At 45.1% G+C, this 22,808-nt stretch overlaps 1 protein-coding gene across 1 annotated transcript in view; it reads right to left on the bottom strand.

Moving 5' to 3' along the window:
- The window catches only part of Dok5 (docking protein 5), a 154,412-nt gene that overhangs the window by 13,152 nt on the left and 118,452 nt on the right, over positions 1–22,808 (bottom strand). The gene's annotated exons all lie outside the window — the stretch shown is intronic.

Here is a 22,808-nt window from a genome sequence, read left to right as displayed (position 1 = left end):
CTGAAATTAATATTAAGCCTCTGTGTAATTATTTTAAAGTGGCTGCAGAATGGGGCTGGACAGAGAAACCTCTATTTACAATGGAACAGCAAGGCCAGACGGAATCCTTGCCTGCTGCAGTCAGTCCAAGGGAACACAGGTCATGTTGTAACCTTGGTCTGAGCCTACACAGAAGCAAATGTGTGTCATCACCTCGGCGACTCCTTCTGACTCAAGGTCCTAAAATCATCCTTATTATATTAACTGACTTCCCTTGGTTGCAGCCAGAAGAAACCCAAACAGGACTCTGGCAGTGACCAATGCATTGCAAACAATATTAATATCATCATTGTCCATCGGTTCAACTTGGTCCTGAAAGGATAAGACCTGGATACTGTTGGACATGAGGACTCAAATGAGTCAGGAGCCATATCTGTACCTGTACACATTTTCCAACTAAGAGACCCCCAAAGTTTACATAATTCTTTTTCTTTTTTTGTTCTTTCTTTCATTCTTTCTTTCTTATATCCCTTGCTTCCTCCATTTCTTCTTTTAAGACAGAGTCTCATGGTGGCCTCAAACTCACTATGTGGTTAAGCATGACCTTGAACTCCTGGTCCTCTTGCCTCTACCTCCTCCATGCCGAGATTACAAGCATGTGCTACCTACCACACCTGGTTTATATGGTGCTGAGATCAAGCCCATGGCTTTCTTCATGCTCAACAGGTACTCTGCCAACTGAGATACATCGTCATCCAAGCTTATGCAATGCTGATTACAACCTTCACTTTGTGCACATATGTGTGTGCATGCATGTGCTGTGCATGTATGTGTCTGTATCATGTGTGGATGTGTGCATGTGGGTTTATAACAAAGCTTCCAGACATTTTAAACATAAACTATGGCAAAGCTGAGTAAGATGAGACAACAGTCTGAGAGAGGAAGGGAGGGAGAGGGGAGGAAAAGAGGGAGGGAGTGGGAGAAGAACAACTCAGATTTCCCCTTTTCTTCTTCCATACTTAGCTCTACAGATCTCCGGGCACTCCCTGTTCTGGCCATTGGTGTCTCTTTTCCATGCATTTTCTTATCCAGGACACAATGAGATTCTCTCCCATTTCTCCCTCTAACTCTACTCCCCCTGCTCTGGTTAGTTCTGTTGTTAAACTGACACATCCAGGGACAGGGAACCTCAGCTGAGCAATTGCCTCCATCAAATTAGCCTGTATAGAATTTTTGGATTGCCGATTGACATAGCAGGGCCCAGCCTACTGTGGGTGTTCCAATCCCTAGGCAGGTGGCCTGAAATGTATAAGAAAAAGTAGACGAATATGAGCCAGGAGTGCACAAGTAAACCTTGCTCCTTCGTGGCCGCTGCTTCAACCACTGCCTGCAGATCCCTGCTCTGAGTTTCCCTCAGTGATGGATTATAACCTGTAAGCCAAATAAACCTTTTCTTCCCCCCAAGTTACTTTTGATCAGGATTCAGTCACAGCAACAGACAGACACAGGCTACATAAACAGAATAGAACAGATAGACTAAAACGTTTCCAAAGCTCTTGGTGTCCTTACAGAACAATTTGCAGAAACGGAAGTGAACTTAAGACATTGCAGCATGCTTAGATTCCATTCCTACCCCAAAAAGTCCTTATATACTCAAAGACAACTCAGTCTTTGGATGGGAAACTGTTTTTCCTGGCAGGGAGAAGGGGAGAACATTCCAATATTTGTGATACTCATGGCCTGTTCCTAAGACTTGCGATATAGTGTGCTCTTTCACACAGTTGCTCTGTTTCTGTCGTGTTTAGGGACACATCTAAGACAGATTTTAAATCACCTGCAAGCAAACAACAAAAAGAGATAAATAAAGCCTGTGAACATGCTGGGTTATTATTGTCTTTCTTTTTTAAAAGGTGAATATATAAGAGCTAAGGAGATGGCTCTGGTTGCTCGTCCAGAGGTTCTGGGCTCAATTCACAGCACCCACGTGGCAACTCATAACTGTCTGACTCAAGACCCAGGGGATATGCTGCCTTCTTCTGGCCTCTCCAGGCACTGCATACACAGCACACAAACACTTTCTTCTGGCCTCCCTGGTCACCCGCAAGTGCCTGTGCATACCCCACGCAGAGACACACGAATACATATGGTTAAGAATAAAATAAAAATGTGTGTGTATAGCACATATGTGATACAAAATAGATGATAAAGAGGTGCAGTTATGACAGGTGCATGTTATTCAGCACAAACTTGTCCTATCACTTTTGAACACTCTTGTGTCCTGTGCTTACACCACAGCCCACACCTAGCACAGTAAATTAGCTGCGGTTGTATAACCATTTTTACTTAGCAGATGAGACACTGGATTTTCACATGACCTGCTCTCCTTTCTAGCACCTCTTTTCTTGCTGATTCCACCCTCCCCCCTGTTTTCATTCGGAGAGTCAATATAGAGATGATTGTTCCAATTCGACCGATTTTCAAACGGGTTTAAACTTTAATTTTAATCAGTACATTAAAATGGTTTTCGGCTGACTCAAAAATTACTTTTAAATGTTGCCGCTATATCACAAAAGCAATGAGTTGGTGATTTCATTTTTGTTCTTAAAGAGCTCACCTTCAGGTTACTGTGTAATAGACGAATCTATAATCACCAACAAGAAAAGAGGTGAGTCTTCAGGAAATTACAGAAAATGAATTTGAAGGTAAGGAGTAGCAAATTACTACCTAGGCTACAAGTGACAGTTTGTCACCGGAATGAATTTAAATACCATATAGCCATACTCTGTGCTTCCTAAATGCTAAATGTGTGTTCATAACGGCAATCTATCTATCTATCTATCTATCTATCTATCTATCTATCTATCTATCTATCATCTACCTGTCTGTCTATCTATCTGTCTATCTATCATCTACCTATCTATCCATACACACATGTACATATACATATTGTATATATACATACATATATGTGTATATATAAATATATATGTGTATATGCAGAGAGAGAGAGAGACCCTGGCAATGGCATCAGACATCTCTCAGGGGGTCTTAGAATCTTTGAATGTATCCCCTGCAGGTACTCAGACAGTCTCACATTTGTGGGATGAAACATAAGGCCAGTGGGTGTGTGAGATAACTAAATGTGGGAGAGATGTGAGGAGATACACTGGAGGGGTGCGTTCTTTAGCATTAACCATATTTTACGCGTGTCTGAACTGAAATGAACGTATCTTGGAATAAATCCTGCCCTTGCCCACATGTACGCCATCCGGTTCCCTGGCAGAAAGGACTTGATAACCCTGAATAACACACTGAGGGCCTGATGGAGACTGTCTCTTTCCCAGGAAGAAGAAGGTGAGGTGGGTGGTCCTGCTCCCAGGAAAGGGCTTCAGAGGACAAGATGCCTTTGCATCCCACATAGCACGACAGTGTGACAAGCTACCCCACCCATGCCATTTCCATCCCTGCCATCCACTTTCCTCCACTGGACCCTAGCAAATAAAACCAGAAGCTCAAAAGCTGCTACAACCTGGCTCTCAAGGAATCCAAACATATTCTCAAGCCTAATCTGGAAGGGGAGCCTCACTTATCTCTGGGTTTGGAACTGGATCGTAAATATCAGTTTACTTCTGCAGAATCCAGACCAAATGGCCAACCTCAAATAAGACCAGGAGTCTTACACAAGGGGCTTTCTTTAACAGGCACTGGAAACCACGTGTGTGCTCTTGTATCATAGCCGACGAACCTGCATTTCTGATGCTCGTCCAGTTCCCTAGCAGAGTCTCACTCACGCATGCCATAGGCTCTCACTAATGCATATCATAGAGTTGGGTCTGGCATTGTGGACTGAGATCAATACCCTTACTGCTTTCTTCCAGGTTCTTCCCCCTGAAGAGGCAGGGTCATTCAATAAATACAGATGTTAACTGCTGGTCTAAGCGACAGCAAGCAATTCTGGAACCCAGGAGACGCAGATAATGCTAAACAATCTTCCTGTGGTCTTTGTGTGGCAACCACATGGTGGTTGAGAATAGGGGTCAGTGTAGAGATAGCGAGAGGCACAGAGATGAGCATACCGTTGCTCTCTCCTCCCTCTGCCGGCTTAGGTGCTAAGGGGCATTAGCACGAAGGACCTAGAGCTTTGCAATGAGAAAATGCCCAAACCTGCTCTTGATTCCCTAAGCACACAAAACATCATGAACATTGACGGTCAGTATGCTGGCAAGCACTGGCACGTATCACTGTATTTAACCAAGTAGGAAACTGTGCCTAAGCTGGCACTCTGCCGCCTACTCAACGATGTGTGCACAGAAGGAATCCTGTGTCTTCCTGTGGGCTTTCGGCCCTGAAAAGAGTATTAAAGCGTGAAGCCCAAGCTCTCTGCAGCTCCGGCTCAGCTCTCCATGTTTGAGGCAATCTTCTTGAGAGCACATTTGCCCCACTCACCCAAGAAGCTGTGGCTACAATTCTGTGCCATCAAGCCTGGCTACATGTGTGTTCCTTAACAAGATTCAGAAGTTTCTAATCAAGGAAGAGTGTGGAAAACGAGAGCCACACAAATAACAGGAAGAAAGAAAATGCAGGACCGAGCGTACATACAATCATAATTTTGCAATTAGTTAAATTTTACATGCATGCATTTATGTAAAATACATTAAATGGGATTTAAAAGCCAGCCCCTCACTCCAAGAAGGGTTGAGAAAATGGAGAGAGGGAGAACGCGTGCAGACTCCGGCTCAAATTACCACTCTGGCCAAGCGAGCTGTCTAGCCCAGTGTTCTGCCCACTGCTCCCTCCCCCACCCCAGCTCTACGCATGGATTCTGCACTCTGAGAGCCACAGTTGATTCACCCACTCAAAGCACGCATTTCTCTACTCCATGCAGGCACTACATTGGAGCTGGAAGCCTGACTTTCAATAAAAGACCATTTCTCTGCTCCTCTGTGCATGGCAGGCGGCTGCAAGCCCATCTTGGCCGTGCCATGGTCTGTTTCCACAATGGCAGGCACTGCTTTCTCTACAAAGGACAGCGTGTTCTCTTCAGAGCAGCTCACTCCTTCCGGAAAGCAAAGGTCTCTGAGGCGTGCTTTTAAACCTAGTGTCTTCAGGATTCCAGGCACACAGTAGACACTTAATATAAAGGAAGTGGATGCTGAGTGCTTGATGAAGGAAACGACCAAATGTGAACGCTTTAGTAATCTCAAGAGAAATATTCTATTGTTTGCTTTCCCAGCATGCCCAGTCTTAGGTGGTGCTGGGAGTTGAGCACAGGGCTCCTATATGCTGGGCAAGCATTCTACCCACTAGCTACATCCCCCCTCCCCCAGATGAGGGGATAGAATAGCAGGGTACTACTATTCAGTATGGACAGCTTAGGCTATTTTTTTTATTTACTAGGACTTGGATAGCACTACTCAGAGAATCATCGCACCTAACCAGGTACTTTCTGATGTCGCTCTGTACCCTTTGCATTTCTCGTCATTGTGACAGTCTCGGTGAGTCTATTTATCACAGCACAGAGGCATGGTGGCAGAAGCGACTCAATCCAGGGCACGAAAAACAGATGGTAGACTACCTCACGTGCTGGGTGGATCAGAGAGCGGAGAACAAGACTGAGTTATTACCTTCAGAGACTCAGTGAGATTGCCTTCACTATGCAGGCTCCACCCCCTAACGGTTCCACAACTGACAAAACAGAGTCCTCAGGTAGGACCAAACAGTCAAACATGTGAACCTTTGGGGACATTTCACATCAAAGCACATCACCTACTTTAGAGAGGGGGAGGCAAGTACAAGGGAATAACTTGTTTGCAGATATCACAATGGGTAGATGAAGGTACAGTCAGGATCGAAGGGCTGGCCCCCGACGCCAGAGCTATAATCCATCACATGATCTTGTCCATCTTTCATAGATCTGAAACTGCACCGGGGCGATGCCTCTGTCAGTAAAGTACATATCTCAAGTGCACAGAGACCCGAGTTTGATCCACAGAATCCATGCGGACTGTGGGCTGTGGTGGCTGATAGAGCTTAAGGGAAGATGATAGGATTATCACCGACCAACTAGTCTTGCCTACTAAGCGCCAGGCTGATGAGAGACCCTATCTCAAAGGAGGTGGGTGGCGGCATTATTGAGGGTGTCATCTGAGGTTGTCCTGCTGTCTACATACACACTACACACACACTGCACACATACTACATACACTGCACACACACTACACACACTAAATACACACTGTACACACACTACATACACTGCACACACACTACACACACTAAATACACACTGCACACACACTACACACACTAAATACACACTGTACACACACTACATACACTGCACACACACTACACACTAAATACACACTGTACACACACTACATACACTGCACACACACTACACACACTAAATACACACTGTACACACACTACATACACTGCACACACACTACACACACTAAATACACACTGCACACACACTACACATATACAGTGCACACACACTACACACACTAAATACACACTGTACACACACTACATACACTGCACACACACTACACACACTAAATACACACTGTACACACACTACATACACTGCACACACACTACACACACTAAATACACACTGCACACACACTACACATATACAGTGCACACACACTACACACACTAAATACACACTGCACACACACTACACATATACAGTGCACACACACTACACACACTAAATACACACACTACATACACTGCACACACACTACACACACTAAATACACACTGCACACACACTACACACACTAAATACACACTGCACACACACTACATACACTGCACACACACTACACACACTAAATACACACTGCACACACATTACATACACTGCACACACATTACATACACTGCACACACACTACACACACTAAATACACACTGCACACACATTACATACACTGAACACACACTACACACACTACACATACACAGTGCACACACACACACACACACACACACTATCCTGAGGATATCATGAAGACCCTAAAAGATGATTGCACAGCAGGAATCTGAATTCCATTTTCAAAGCTTAGAGAAATGGCAACTGGCCAACAGTGTCAGCTGCTGAGAGATCGGGCTATTCCTGCTGTCTTAGGAACAAGCCATGAGGACTCTGTCCAGACTCATGCGCCTTATTGCCTACTGAACCTGCTTCCAGCCTGAAACTCTCTATCAGCAAACACAGGCTCTTCTTTCCTGGCTCATAATGGGATCACGCTCCCCTCACAGAGTACTGAATCCCGGTTACACCTCTGACCATGCTCAGTGGAAACCACCAGCGGAGATGCCCTCGCGCCTCCTCTTGTGGCACTTGAAGTGAAAACAACGGATGTTCTTATCCTCAAGAGGCTCCAAAGATGTCATAAGCCCTTATTGAACTGTCTAGAAAATACAATGTTTGGAAGGAGGGAAGGGAAGGAGGGAGGAGAGGCGAAGGAGGGGGAATTGGAGAGAGCTGGAGAGACATCAGCCTTTAAAGCATGGACTCACATGCAGGAGATGAGCTTGATCCCAGAACTTAACTGAAAAAAGAAAGCCATGGAAGAAAATAGCATGAAGGGGCATGTCTTTAATCTCAGTGCCCAAGAGGAAGGAGCAGGCAGATCCCGGGCAACTGGACAACCCAGGGTGGACTGAGGAGCTCCAGGCCAATGAAGAGGCCCCACCTGAACAAAACAACAACAAAAATAACCAAGGTGGCCAGCGCATGAGGAAGGAGAGTCAAGACTGACATCTGCCTCCACACATATGCTCACACGCATGCCGCCCAGGCCTGTGGATATATATGCCCACAAAGGCACAGAAAAGTAAAGAAGGAAAGGGAGAAAAAAAGAAAGGAGGGAAGGGAAGGGAGAGAAGATGAGGATGGAAGGGAGGAGGGAAGGAAGAGGGAGGGAAGAAGGAAGAGAGAGGAAGGGAGGGAGGGAATGAGGAAGGAAGGAAGGAAGGAAGGAAGGAAGGAAGGAAGGAAGGAAGGAAGGAAGGAAGGAAAGAAAGAAGAGGGTAAGTAAGGAAAGGAGGGAGGGAGGGAGGGAGGAAGGAAGGAAGGAAGCAAGGAAGGAAGGAAAGAAGGTTGGTTGGTTTATTTCCTGCTTTAAAAAAAAAAGAAAAGATGAACCTTGCCCAGGACACATGACCTGGTGAGCAGGAAGCTGACTGAGACAAAGTCTCCATTGTGGCTTCCAGCTCTGACAAGCAGACTGCTTGTGAAATCAACCATTTTGGGCCAAATTGCCAAGTGGCACTCTCTGCCACGCACCAGATGCACTCCAATGGTTATTTTCATGGGAAATGAAAGTGATTCACATCAATTTATTCAGAGCCGTATGAGTCCTCAACTGCATGCACAAAACACAGCCATTGCTCCCTTGATTTCTGAAACTGTTTGCCTGCTGACTGAAGAAACTTTCCCCACCTGTCCTTTGGAGGAGGCATCATTAGGGACTGGGCATCCCACACCTTTTAAAGCAGACCTGCTGGAGTCTCACCCTTTCAGGGGCATAGGGAGAAAGTAAATTTGGTATCTAGCTTTATTTAGCGGGGTTGTTTATTCTTCTTCCTTTCTTCTTTTTTTCTGTTTCTAATGTAATATTTTGCCCATCCAACAAAACACTGAGTCTTGTGGCATACACCGAGTTCCTTACAAAGAAATGGGACCTTGTCCTTGGCAATTAGAGGTTTGTGGATTTGCGCATCGGCCAGTGTTTTTAACAGAAGGCTTCTAAAGTTAGTGCATCTATGAAGACTGGAAGGGTTGCACTGTTGTTAAAAGTCAGTACATCTTTGGGGAAGACCCAAGACCAAGTCAGCACTTGTGGTTCACAGCCACCTGGAGTTCCATCTTCAGGGGAGACAATCTTGGATACTTGGAACCAGGTTCTTCTCTCTGTGTGCATTGGAGGACATCAACAGTAATCCAGGCACGCTCTCTGCATGCTGTGCTTTGGATCGCAAGTATTGACAATCAAAATTGATCTCCAGTTATTGTGAAATGTCCCTAGTAAATAAATCAGGTGCTCAAAGAGAACCCACAGTTTGGAGTAACTGCACATCCCAGTTTGTCCAGCTACATTCTCTTTGTGTGCACTTTATTGTATAGGCAGAGTTTTGACTGGGGTCAACTTTGTGCACACACAAGATACAGGGCCGCAGGCTGGATTTGATGCTCAGAAGCTGCCCATGAAAATCTTTATAGCTCATTAACAAGGACCTTCATTTTCATTTAGGTCCTATTCACTACTTGACCAAACATTATACTTTTTCATATGTACATACATGTTTTCATGTGTGTGGGCACATGTATATGTATGTGCACTTGCTTATGGAAGCATGTAGTTGATACTGAGTGGCTTTCGTGACCACCTTATATATTGAGACAGAGTCTTCCAGAGAACCTGGAACTTGACAACTCTGTCTAGTCCAGCTAGCCAGCATGCTCCTCCAAGGATCCTCTCCTCTACCTCTTGTGTACTGGGGTCACAGGCAGGCCACCATGCCCATCTGGCTTTTCCATGGGTCCTGACCATCTGCATCATGGTCCTCAAGCTTATGTGGTAAGTGCTTCATCCACTGAGCCATCTCCTCAGCCTACCCTGTTATCTTTAAATACATTTTTAACATTATTTCGTCTATGTGCGTAAATGCTTTGTTTGCATGTATGTCTGTGCACTATGTGTGCCGCCCTGATGCCTGTGTAGGTCAGAAGATGGCATTGGATCCATTGGAAGTAGAGTATAGATGGATATAAACCACCGTATGGGTGCGGGACTTGATCTCAAGTCCCCCGAAAGAACAAGTGCTCTTAACCACTGAGCCACCTTTCCAACCCCACTCCCAATCCTTTTCTTGATGGAGGCAATTCTCAAAAGTATTTCCATTTAGAACTCAATTTCTGTGGTTATCATTTTGATCAGACCTAACAGGACCTTTAGAAGATTATCATACTGTTTTGTATTGTGAGTTGAAGACTACAAAAGTCCTGGTTTTTTTTACCTCAAAGAAGAGCACCCAGCTAACTGCTGTCAGTGATTAAGCTACTATTCACACACACACACAGGCACACATGCACACACACACACACACTTCTTGTTGTCTGGCGTAAATTCTTGATATAGTCTGACACTTCCCAGAAAGAACAAAGTCTGTGCTAGTAAATTAATAACCACAATCTTCAATGCAAAAAGATATTAAGAAAATGAACAAGCTACAAAAAAAATTCACAAAGGACAAAAATGATATGAATTATTCCCTTTAAACAAGGGGTTGTAAATTTGAATTAGGGATCATACATGCTGCTTATGAGAGCAAAAGATCCAGGTTATTGAAGCAACAATAAATAATAACAGTGAAAAGCTAAAGATCCCTCACCATTTCAATGGCTGTTAAAGATACTCTTAAGTCTTAGCTCTGACAGACCCAGTGTTCATCAGACATTCTGACTTCGTAAAACATAGCGATCTCTGTTTCTTGTGGATTTCTCCAGTCTAAACACTGGTGACGATGCTAGTAAAAATCAGCATTATCTGAGCCAACTCTTGGTGGATCAAACAAAAACTGGCCTGTATATGCCAGCTCAGAGAGCTCTGCCCAAGCTCCAGCAACCCAGTCTGCCACTGGAGACATCAATCAGCGTTTCCTTGCTGCCTGTACTGAAGCCAGATGATAGCATTTCACCTCCCAGGATAGCTTCCTAGTGGAACAGAACTTGCATTTCATGCTTGGACAGATTGGTAAATACTTGGCTAGAAACCCATTAAGTGGCCAATTTCCAGTTCTGCAGATGCCCTGAACTGGATCACCCCCAGAATGTGAAATCTTGATAGCTGGTGACAACCAACTGAGCTCCAACTCCGAAGGCCTCATCCGTGGTATTCTGGCAATCAGTTGCTGGTCACGTCCCAAAGTTGTGAAAGACAGAGCCTTTTCCCATCGGGGCATCCATAAGCTAGGACTTCTTCTGAACGGAGTGTCTAGAATGATACCTTTGGTATCTCTACCATGATGGATTCTGATTAAGTCCTCCGGGGCCTCAGATTTAACTACCAGGTATTTGAGATGTTTGCTTTTGCCTTCGGGAAACTCTTAGCAGCGCAAACATGGGTTGGAGGGGAAGGATTTACTAAATAAGTACATTTTTATTTAATGCCCAAGAACCAAGGCTCAGAGCTGGGGTCAGGTCAGGGATTTATAGCCTGCAAGTGAAATCTCAGTATTTTAAGAATAGATTTTATGTGTTTAAAATTTAAAAGGGAGGAACTAGATGACCCAGTGGGTAAAGGCTCTTGCCACCTCTCTTAGGGTTTTTATTGCTGTGAAGAGAGACCATGACCATGACAACTCTTATAAAGAAAACATTTAATGAGGGAAGCTCACGTACTGTCTCAGAGGTTCAGTTCATTGTGATCATGAAGGGGAGCCCATTGGCATGCGCACACATGGTGCCAGAGCTGAGAGTGCTACATCTCGCAGGCAAGAGGAAACTGACTGATTGTCAGGGAAGCTTGAGAAAAAGAGACCTCAAAGCCCACCCCCATAGTAACACACTTCCTAATAGTGACACTCCCTTCCGGGGCCATTTTCTTTCAAACCATCACACCACCAAACCCAGTGACCTAAGTCTGATGTATATGGTAAGGAAAGAAAACCAACTCCAGTAACTTGACCTCCACAAGAATGTTGTAGCAAGTGCATTTTGCATACTCGATAAATAAACTAACTTAGAATAAAGTAAAAAAGGAAAGGAGGGACTAGACAAGGGATAGCAACAAGAGACAGCACTCACTACTCTCAAGACCTGAGATATTTTTACTATTTAGCCCTTTAGAGAGGAGTGCAAAGAAATTGTTTATTATTGATGTCTCCAAATAGATTAAGAACTACAAGGAGACGATTCCACTCATCTTTACTGTGTCCTCATCACCATGCCCATCTTGAACTTCACTGTGATTGACGTTATTGTGAAAGCCACATTACAGGCCTGTCTGGGCTATCTACCCATGGCACCCACAAGTCTCTGCTCTCAGGTGAACATATTCAAAAGACCAAGGGTACAGGGTAGGACCTGGGTTTGTCTTATCATCCTCAGGCCTTCTGAATAGCACCTGCCTATGGAGCTACCTCCTAAGTGCTGAGAGCCAGGTTTTGGGTCTAAGGACAAAAATATAAGCTATTGCTAACTGTTTCTTTTGCTGGAGAAGTATACACACGAGATGAGCAAAGATATGGTCGTAGGTACTTACAGCTGTGGAACACCAGTGTGTGTGTTCCAAATCCTTCTGATTCTAAGGGGGCTGGAAAAGAAATGCTCACACAATGGGGCGTGTGTGTGTGTGTGTGTGTGTGTGTGTGTGTGTGTGTGTGTGTATAAGACAAGAGTCAGAGTAAATTTAAGCAAGAACCTTAAGTTTCATCAATACGTACCATATCTGAATTAACTTGTCTGTCTTAGCTATTTACTTAAAAAAAAAAGATTCACTGATTTTTATTTTATGTGTATGAGTGTTTACCTGCATGTACCATGTGTGTGCAGTACCCATGGAGGCCAGAAGAGGGCACAGGCTCCCCTGAAACAGGAGTTACGGAGGTTGTAAGCCACCATGTGAATACAGGGAACTGAACCTAGGTCCTCCCCAAGAGCATCCAGTTCTGCACTATCACTGCAGACCCTTAAATATTTATTTTAAAAGTTGGGGTAAATCCACATATCTTCTATTGATCTCTAAGGAACTCATGTTAAACTTGTATGTCTCGATTCTGGGTTGTTTTTTTTTTTTAAACTTTAGCTGAGTATGCATAAAGCAGGGCCCCAGGTGTGCGTTGGAGACTGTAGTCACTCAGTTTAAATCGGTTCCATCACTGCCAAGATGTGTATCCACACTTCAAACCCTGAGCCCTAAGAGCAGATGGTAGTACTGTGCATACCTATGACCATGGTAAAGATTAAATTTTAATAGAGGTCTAGTTCTTGGAACAGTTCCTTACACACTGTAAATTCTCAATGAGTGTCACAGATGCCATCATTCCCACCAGCAGTCAAGGAATGAAGCTAACCTCCTAAAATGCAGCTCAGGCATAAGGTGCTTCAGGAAGATGCTCTTGGCCCCTCATGGAGCACCACACCCGGAACAACTTCCCTCTCAATCTTAGGCCAATGATACTTTGTTGTCTTTCTGCTGCTGTGATAAAACAGTTGGACCTAGAGCATTTGTAGAGAGGAAAGGAGATATTTGACTTAGACTTCAGGGTCGCAGTCCATCACTGTGGGAAGCCAGGGCAGAAGCCACACAGGACCACTGCCCACTGGCTGCCTCCCCTGCTCCTGTTTAGGTAGCTTCCTTATGCAGCCCAAGACCACCTGCCTTACACATCTTTAATGTCTCCAATTGAAGCACCTTTTCTAAATTTCAAACTGTTTAAAGATGCGAAACATTTTTGTTTGTTGAAAGAACGTCTCACTATGAAGCACAGGCTGGTTTTGAATTCACTAGGTAGCCCCAGGTTGACCTCAAACTCATGACCCTCTTTCATCAGCCTCCCCAGTATTGAATTACACACACGAGCCACCACATCCAGATATAGATGCAGAAGATTTTTTTTTTCAGTTTAGTTTTAGGGTATGTTCTTCTTAAGACATATCTGTCATGCTGCTCTGCAGGTAGTTGGCAGAAATTTTATACAGTTTTTTTTTGTATAATTAGTATGTCAGGATATAAAAAGATTTTAATTTGGGAGAGAAAAAAAGGTGATAATTGCTTTAAGCAGCATGTTAAAGTTAACACGCTTAACCAGAATCCATAAATAGAAGAGGTAAATCTGATCTGGGGAGGGCAAGGCGAGGACAGTGGGGGGTGCAGAGTATGAGAAAGGGGTTCACACACAGAAAATCCACCCCAACATCTCTTTCAGTGTCTGCAATGTCAACCAAGCTGATTGCATGGGTTTTTAAAACCCCCTTGCTCCCCTCTCTCTATATATGCATATTGTATATATACATATTATGTATATATAATATGTAACAAAATGCTTTTGCAATTATACTAAATATAAATTGATTTGGTTTCAAGAGTTGTGTGAGATATCATTTACATTCTATAAATTCACTAGAAAATTTTATCTGAGAAACTACAGTTGCCCATAAATCAATCCATTAAACAACAACCAAAAACAAAGTGTGAAAAGCCATTTCCAATTTTAGGCTCAAGCCTGCATGTCATGAAGGATTCAGCTTGTGTGGGAGAGGCCATCAGAAGACTTTAATGACACCCTGAACTGAGCCCACTCTGTGGTCCCTAAAAAGCTCTGCTAAGTAGCAGGCCATTTCCACCCTGGGGCTCACGCCCTGAAGGGAATTCTGGAATGACAGGTCTCCTTATGGAATGAGGAGCTTCCACAGGCTGCCACTCCCCATTCCAAAATTAGACTTTATCACAGACACAGATCTGAGAGGTGGCAAAAATATCTGACTGCGGCAGGGAGGTTCCCAGTTGCTCACAAGAGCTCTGGCGCTTCCCCAGCAAGGCAGCTGGAGGCTGAGAGCGATGTCATTCAGTCTTCCTAGTCTAACCACCTCAGATGATGGGCAGGAATGCGCTGAATTTGAAAAACATGAAGGTGCAGAAGAACCATAAGGCATATGGTACCCAAGTTTCTATAAATATATTCAGATTTTTTAAAATCCAGTTTGCATGTATGTACCTGCGCTCGTGTGTGTGAGAGAGACCAAGGATGCCATGCACGTACATGCACACATGTGTGGAGGTCAGAGGACAGTCTCCAGTGTCATTCTCTCGTACAACCCACCTTTTAAAAAGACAGTTCTTTCCCTGGCCTGGACTTTGCTAAATATGCTAGGCTGGCGGGCCACCAAGGCCTAGGATCCACCTGTCCCTGTCTCCCCACGGGGGGTTACACACATGTCCCAGTACACTGGGATTCTGCTTCGGAATGTGGGCTCTGGAGATGACCCTTCAGTCCTCAAGCTTGCAAGTCAAGCACTTTGCAGCCTGAGGCGTCTTCCCAGACCTCTTTTTGTCACCCTTAGGTGCAGTTGTTTGGGGAGGTGCTCTAATATTAAGGGAGATTTGGACATGATATGATTCAGATATGCAAACACTGACCAGCTGGAGTTTTAATACTTCAGATAGTGAAGAGGGAGCATAGGGGAGTGAGAACCAGACAAACTGCCCAGAATGCCTGGCTCCAATGACACTCAGCCCCCACCGCTGCAGGCGAATAATTTGGTCGCCTTGAATTTCTTTCAAATGCGCAGCAGTAGGGGGTAATTTATTTATTCCAGGATGAATAAATGAAGCAATCCCATCTGGTGTTGGTCCCAAGGGACCATGGGACTCACTGACTATCTGACCTCATAATCTGTATGCCACAACACCGCATAGTAGGTCCTTGATGGAGGGTCATCTGTCTATGTTTTACTTTCATTGGTTGATAAAGAAACTGCCTTGGCCCTTTGATAGGACAGAAAATTAGGTAGGCGGAGTAAATAGAACAGAATGCTGGGAAGAAGGCAATGAGGCAGACGCGATGAAGCTCCGGCCCAAGATGGACGTAGGTTAGAATCTTTCCCGGTAAGCCACCACCTCGTGATGCTACACAGATTATTAGAAATGGGTTAATCAAGATGTGAGAGTTAGCCAATAAGAGGCTGAAACTACTGGGCCAGGCAGTGTTTAAATGAATACAATTTGTGTGTTGTTATTTTGGGTGTAAAGCTAGCTGTGTGGGAGCCTGACGGGACGAAAAGCAGGCCTGCTCGCTTCACCACTACAGGCCCTCAATAAACAATGAATAAACAAGAGATTGGGAATGAATGAATGAATGAATTACTGTGGTGCTTAGAGAAGGCAGGCCCAGGGACCCAGCTAACTCAGCCCTAAGTCCACTACACTGAGACGGTACATGTGTGCCCTGTGCCCCACCCCCAGCAACCCCAATGAACACGTCTGTGTGCTGTTCCACGGCACCTGAGAGCTGGCATCTTGTTAGGTGGCCATAGAAGATGACTCACTTACTAATCCAGATTAGAGAGCACCTGGCCACAGTGTGGGCAGGAAGTCTCCTGGCTGAGTCTGACCACCGAGAGCGAGGCCGCTTCAGAGAACAGAAGGTCCGAATTTGTCTGCAGACGGCAGGCACAACTGGGCACTGTTCGTCATTTTGAACTGCGTGGTCACGGTGGCCTGAGCCTTTCCTTGTCCCTCGTAATATAGAGAATGGAGTTTGGGGTGAGACCTTTTCATTTTCACACATTGGCTCTTCATTTGGAAGGTTCAGAACCATGGTCACCTCAACTCCTAAAGAGCAAGAAAATGCGCCTAGAGGTTTGCCACAGAACTGTGCAGTGCAGGTTGGGAGCATCCCAGAAGCCTGTTCCAACTCAGAACCTTAATATTTTTATTAATTCTTAGAGAATTTCATTGTAATTTTATCATATTCATCTTGTCACCCAACTCCTCCCAGGCCCACCCCCTTTTCTCTACCCACCCAATTTTGTATCTTCTTTATCTTTAAAAATTCATCAGGTCCGTTGTGCGCTGCCCATGTTATCTTGGCTGTGTAGCCATTATCAGGAACATGGGTGGCCTTGCCTCCTAGGTCACGCTCTTAAAAACAGTAATAACAGAATAATAGTAATAATAACTCCCCCTGTCCCAGTATCTGCCAGTTGCCAATAATTCCTCACTAAGGGTGGATCTTTGAGTCTCTGCCCCCTCTCTATGCTGGGATTTGCTCTAGGCTGTGCATGCTCTCACAACTGCCCCGATGCTTCCTGAAAACATCATCTTTTTTTATAGTCACCACTGCCTCTGGCTCTCGTGATCTTCCTGGACCTCTCCCATGATGATTTCCAAGCCTTGGGAGGGGCAGGTGTAAGCAAGATGCCCGTTTAGGGCTGAGCACTCCACGGTCGCTTATCTGCACCGTGCAGCTGTGGGCTTCTGCCTTAACCACCACTGACAGCAAAGAGATGCTTCTCTGATGGGGGTTGAGAGATGTGCCCGTCTATGCCCACAGGATGAGTCGTTCCGGGTCAGTTTATTCCTCTAAGCTGCTGACCCTGTGCCTTCAAGCCAAGGGTCATTCGGAGGATTTGAAAATACACACAGTTCTCCTGAAATGTTATGGGTTACAGAATAGAAAAGCAATACACCATCCTTCTATCCTCAGTGATATCATTGGGCATCTGAATTCTGCGGCTGTGGTAACCAACTGACACAAATTGATGCCTTAAAACCATTTCTGTTCTGGAGGCCTAAGACTGAAGTCAACTTCTCCAGGTGAAATTTAAGATATTTTTGTAGGGGAAGGTGTTACAACTCTGGAATTGCAAGGATATCCTGACTTATCGGGATGCCAGGCTATACTTAGAGCCGCAATAGGACAGCTCTGGAGGCTGGAACGTGCAATAGGACCACTCAGCCCTGGAGGAAAGCAAGCTACCTGAAGCTGGAGTGTGGTGGGGGGTATTCTCCCCACAGGCTATACAGCCCTGCTCTTCTCCTGGAGAGCCACTACAGCTGAGCTCTGCTCTGTTCCCTTAAGGGAAGGTCCTAGCAGAGCTATCTGCTTCTTCTCTGGCCCAAGATATTGCTTCTTTTGCTAATACTCTGCTAGAGAGGAAACCCCAGCAGAAATGTAGCAATCTCCTCCTGTCCGGGTGTGTGTGGGGGGGGGGGGGAGTTGTTATCTTTCTCTGCTCAGCCTTGCTCAGCCCCACCCGCCACCAGGTAGTGGGCAACCCAGCAAGGTCTGTTTTGCTCCACCTTGCTCAGCCCCACCAAGGGAGTATCTCAGCAAGGTTTTACAACTGCGTCCCTAAGGGATGTCCCAAACAGGTTCTTTTATTCTGTGAATGAAGACTGTCACCCAGGCTCTTTTGAGAAAGATTTATTTGGGAAGGAAGAATCCAGGAAAGTGGCCAGCTCTAACTGAACAGGCAGGGAGGCTTACATAGGGCTTCTTAGGGGTGGAGTTTTCCCAGGGAGAAGAGGGATTGGTTACTTAGGGGCAGAGATGACTCTGACTTCATAGCCAAACTGTATTTCTTTCACTTTTTTTTTTTTTTTTTTTTTTTTTTTTTTTAGCTTTTTGACTCTTATCTTCGGACCAGGGCACATTTCTTTCACTGGCTCTGACTCTAGAGACAAAGTATGTTTCTTTGGCACTGGTTTCAGGGCATTGTTACTTTGGTTGTGGGTCCGGGATAAAGATGCTTCTTTCCCTGCTTGCGTCTCAGATCCAGAGTATATTTCTCTCACTGGCTCTGGGTTCAGAGTCAGCATGCTCAGTGACTGGATGGTTTCCTGATCTAGTTGGCCCTTTTACCCTACAGTTTTCACGGTTGGTTCTTCTGTAAGCTTTGAGGACAGTCTCCGTGCTTTCTCTAGCTTCCAGGACACTCCCACGCCCTTAGTCATGCCCTGGCTGCCACTTTAAAGTCAACAAAGTACCATCTTGAGTTTCTTTGTTCCCCTCTGTTGTTCTTATGCCAACTGCTACGAGATGTCTATTTTTCTCCACTCAACTCAAAGATGACTTTGGCCCCACTTGGCTAATTCAAGCACTCTTCCCATCTCAAGGTCCTCAACCTGGCCATCACTGAGAAGCCCTTTCCCCTCTGAGACACTAGAGATAAGCTGGTTAAATGACCAGTTTTAAAGCATGGATATCACTGGAGTGTCCTAAGTTAGTCTACCACAAAAGCTGTTACTGCTAGCCCATCCACAGTCTCCTCTTGACAAACTCTGGGGTCTGGGGTCACTGAGATGACCCAGACACTCTCTCAAGAATATGGTTTCCAACTAGAGTGGGTCTCCACTGGCCCTACGGTGTAGCATCACTCCGGGCTCAGTTGCTGGGGCTTTCATGTTCAGCAACCATGAACAGAGAGTTGGGATTTCCGAACAAAGAGGCTATGGCGAGAGGTGACTGTCACCACCCCTTCCAGTTAAAACCGTGGCTTCTTCTGAAGCAGTCCAGCAGTGGGGGCAAAGGTCACTGCTAGGAGAGAATAGTGTTGGTTCTGTGTGGCCTCTCTCTGGTTCCCTGTATCACCGGTCTTTCCTCCCCTAATAGGGCTCTGATGAAAATATGCTGGTGTTTTGCTTTCCACAATTCCCAGCGTAACTGCAATGTCACTCATCTGGACACTTACTCATTTCATCTGCAACAGGAAGTGCTCGCCTTAAAACGGCACGTCTTTCCTAGAACTCGCGAGGCGCGCCGCAAATGAAGGGCAAATGACATTATTTTCTAGTTAAATTTTCAGAGGGATGATCTGAATGAATTACTCATATCCCTGGTTAATTTTAGCGGAAATAATGAGAAGACAGAAAATGGGGAAACATGTACGCGCACATCCCTGCCTGCCTTTCCAGAACCAATTTATGCTAATTAAGGCTTTTCAAATAAGGTAATCTCACCAAAACTTCCTTAGGACCTGGCAAGCATCTAATGGGAAGGCAGCCAAGCCCAGGGCAGGGGCATGCTCCCCACTCGGGCTGAAGCAACTTGAGTTCTGCTTTGCAGCTACCAGTTTCTCCGCCTGTCATCTATCCTTCTGTTTATCCACTGCATTATTCTTACTGCCACACATAGAATTGGTAAGTATAAAGACAGACAGATATACTGTGAGCCTGTGTGTGCCGAAAGAAAGTTGCGTTGGAAGGTTATTTGGAACCAAAACCAAGTCTGTTAAAAGATCTGTAGCCTCTGATTCAATATTTAAACTTTAAGAGTTGACACTAAGTTATCGCCAGTGCAGACAGAGTGCTGCACCGACCCATGGCTTTAAATATGTTTTTTTTATTTTATGTGGACAGGGTTTTTACCTATATGTATGTCTGTGCACCATTTGCATGCCTAGGGCCCATAAGGGCCAGAAGAGGTTATCAAATCCCCTGGAACTAGAGTTTCAGATAGTTGTGACCACTATGTGGGTTCTGGGAATCGAAACCAGGTTCTCTAGAAGAGCAGCCGGTATTCTTAATTATTGAGCCAGCTCTCAGTCCCTAAAGCATAGTTCTAGAAATTAATGGAATATCCATATAGTGCAGTACTATGTAACCATGCAACAAGTACTTGCTTGCTATATAAAAACATGGATGCTGTATAGGGCTTTTTCAAAAAGACAGCCGTGGGCCAGGGAGATAGTTCAGTGAGCACTTGTTCTGTAATACCATAAGGACCTGAGTTTGATTCCCCAGACTCCATGGAAAATCATGTGCAGTGGAGAAAGTCTGTCATCCCAGAGTTCTTACAGGAATAGGGAGCTGGATTCAGGAGACTGCCTCAGAAGTTCTCTGTCCAGCTATTCTGATGCATGCATCCACAAACAAGAAACCCTACCTCAAGCGAGACGGACAGTGAGGACCAACGCTCAAAGGTGTTCTCTTTTAAAAGCTAGCTGTAAGTCATGTGTTCAATACAATTCTGTTTGTTATACCTACAAGCTAAAACACCAGAAGCTCCACACCCAAAAGTTGGCAATGGGTATCTTGCTGTGTGGCTGGAGCAAGAGGCCTTGCTGTCTCTGGTCAATGTACCTTTGTCTGAAGCCCTTCACTAATGCAAGGTTTTTGTAGCAAACGTGGCTCTTCCTGTAGATCCTTCCAGTCGTCTGTGATCTAAACCATCACACTTCATCACTCTCTGCTCCTTCAAAATGCTGTCTTTAGGTTGCCTCGACTCAGACAGACAGACAGACAGATGGACAGATGAATGGTGTAAGATGCAGCTGTTGTTGAGATCAGCCTGAAGCAGAGGATCTACTCAGCAGTGGACCGTGTCAAATGTGCTGTGAGCAGATCTCATGTAAACGTAATTTTTACTGCTCTTCTCATTTTGGGAAGCAGAAAACTGGAGCTTAGGAGAAGCTAGAACTTTGCTCCACTCCACAGAGCTGGGATGGTGTAGTGCTGGTGTTGGAACCAGGCTTGGCTACAAGGCCGCACTCATGAGCACAATGACAGTGGTGGCCCATGTCTGCATTATCTGTGTCTACTCCATGCTGGTTAGATTAATCAGGGAGAGATGAGGAGGGGGGGCGGGGAGAGGGAGAGAAGGAGGGGAAGGAAAGAGGGAGGGAAGGTAAGGAGAGAGGGGAGGAGGAAAGGGAAAGAGGGAGGAGAGGATGAGGAAAGAGCGGGGAGAGAAGGGGTGGGGAGGAGGGAGGGAGAGGGGGAGCAGGAGAAGGAGAGAAATTATAAGGAAGGAGAAGGGGTCTTGAGTTGTCATATGAAGGCCTGACATCCAGAAGCACTGCTAGTGTGGCTGTAAGTCTGAGTTTGAGGACAGCAGAAGATCATGTGCACACTCAAGACCATCATGCAGAAAGAGGGGACTCTTTCTCCTTTAAGCTGTCCAGGACTCCATCCAGTAGAATGAAGCTCTCTAACACCCCAGAATGCAAATTTCCTTCCTCAAATTACCAATTAAAATATCATCTCATGCAGAAACATCCTCACAGCTACGCCAGAATAATGTTTAATCAAGAGCCTGGCAAATGCTCTCCTGCACAGGCTGACTCTCCCAACCCCTTCATTCCCACCAGGCCCCACAGCGTGTATGTCCCCAACCACCTCTGAAACACACTGTGCTCATCCATCCAACTCTGCTCCAGAAGGTGCAACTCAGCCCAGATTCTCTCCCCCCTTTTCCACAGTGAACTCTGGCCCTGGGAAGGCCACTCCGAAAACAAAGTTACATCCACAATTCAAACTGTAATCAAATTCCCTGAATCTTATCATGCCAAATGAGCTCCTCCTTGTGTTATTGGTGTCTTCAAGGCACATTTATAATATTTTGTGTTTCTGTTTAAGATTTCTTGATATTTGGGTCTGGAGAGATGACTCAGCGGTAAGACAGTATACTGGGATTCAGTCCTCTTCATCTAGTACCTATGTTGGGCTATTCATATTGCCCATAACTCCAGCTCCAGGGTACCTGATGCCCTCTCCTGGCATCCATGGATACCTGCTACGATCATACACATGTTCCCACATGCAGAAATATATATGTACACACATAATTTAAAAATAAAAACAAAAGAGCCAGGCTTTGCCTTTAATCCCAGCACTTGGAAGACACAGGCAGGTAGATCTCTGTCAGCTGGAGGCTAGCCTGGTCTACATAGTGAGCTCTAGGACAGGCAGGGCTTCATAGAGAGACCTTGTCTCAAATTAAAAAAAAAACCAACCAAATAAATAAATATCTTAAAGATTTCTAGAAATGCTTCTTCTCCTTCTATAAGATACTGAAGAATCAAGATAGTTTCTTTAAGTCAGAGTCCCTAGCAGCATGCAATGCAAAAGAGAGGTGTTTCAAACACATACATGTAACTCATGTCATGGCTATCACACGGTGGCTCAAATCCCTCATTCGAGCCTGGAATATTCCTCCCCAGTTTCCCCTCAGCCTTCTTTCATTCGGATTTTCTAGTCTGGAAATAGTACCATCTGATAAAGATGTGCACAGATAAGCAGAAGTAGGCAGGCAATCCACATAGCCGAGTCTATAGATGTTGATACACTCTTGTCGGTGTTAATGCTATAACATAAAAGACACTGATGGGCTGTCCCCTGCTGTGTAAGCTTACGGAGAAGTCCCATCCTCATCAGTCCCAAGCATGTTTATCTCAAATTGTCCTCTAAAACACCCTGTCTGGTGACTACCCCCCATTCTCTTATGGAGAGAGGGAAAGAACAAGCAGCTAACGGCCCATTGTGTTCTTGGGAACAGTTAAAAGACAAAACATGCCCAAC

The sequence above is a fragment of the Microtus pennsylvanicus genome, chromosome 2 (assembly GCF_037038515.1).
Source record: "Microtus pennsylvanicus isolate mMicPen1 chromosome 2, mMicPen1.hap1, whole genome shotgun sequence".
NCBI lineage: Eukaryota > Metazoa > Chordata > Mammalia > Rodentia > Cricetidae > Microtus > Microtus pennsylvanicus.
Note: the sequence above shows the minus strand (reverse complement) of the source record. Positions and strands in the feature narration are given on the sequence as shown.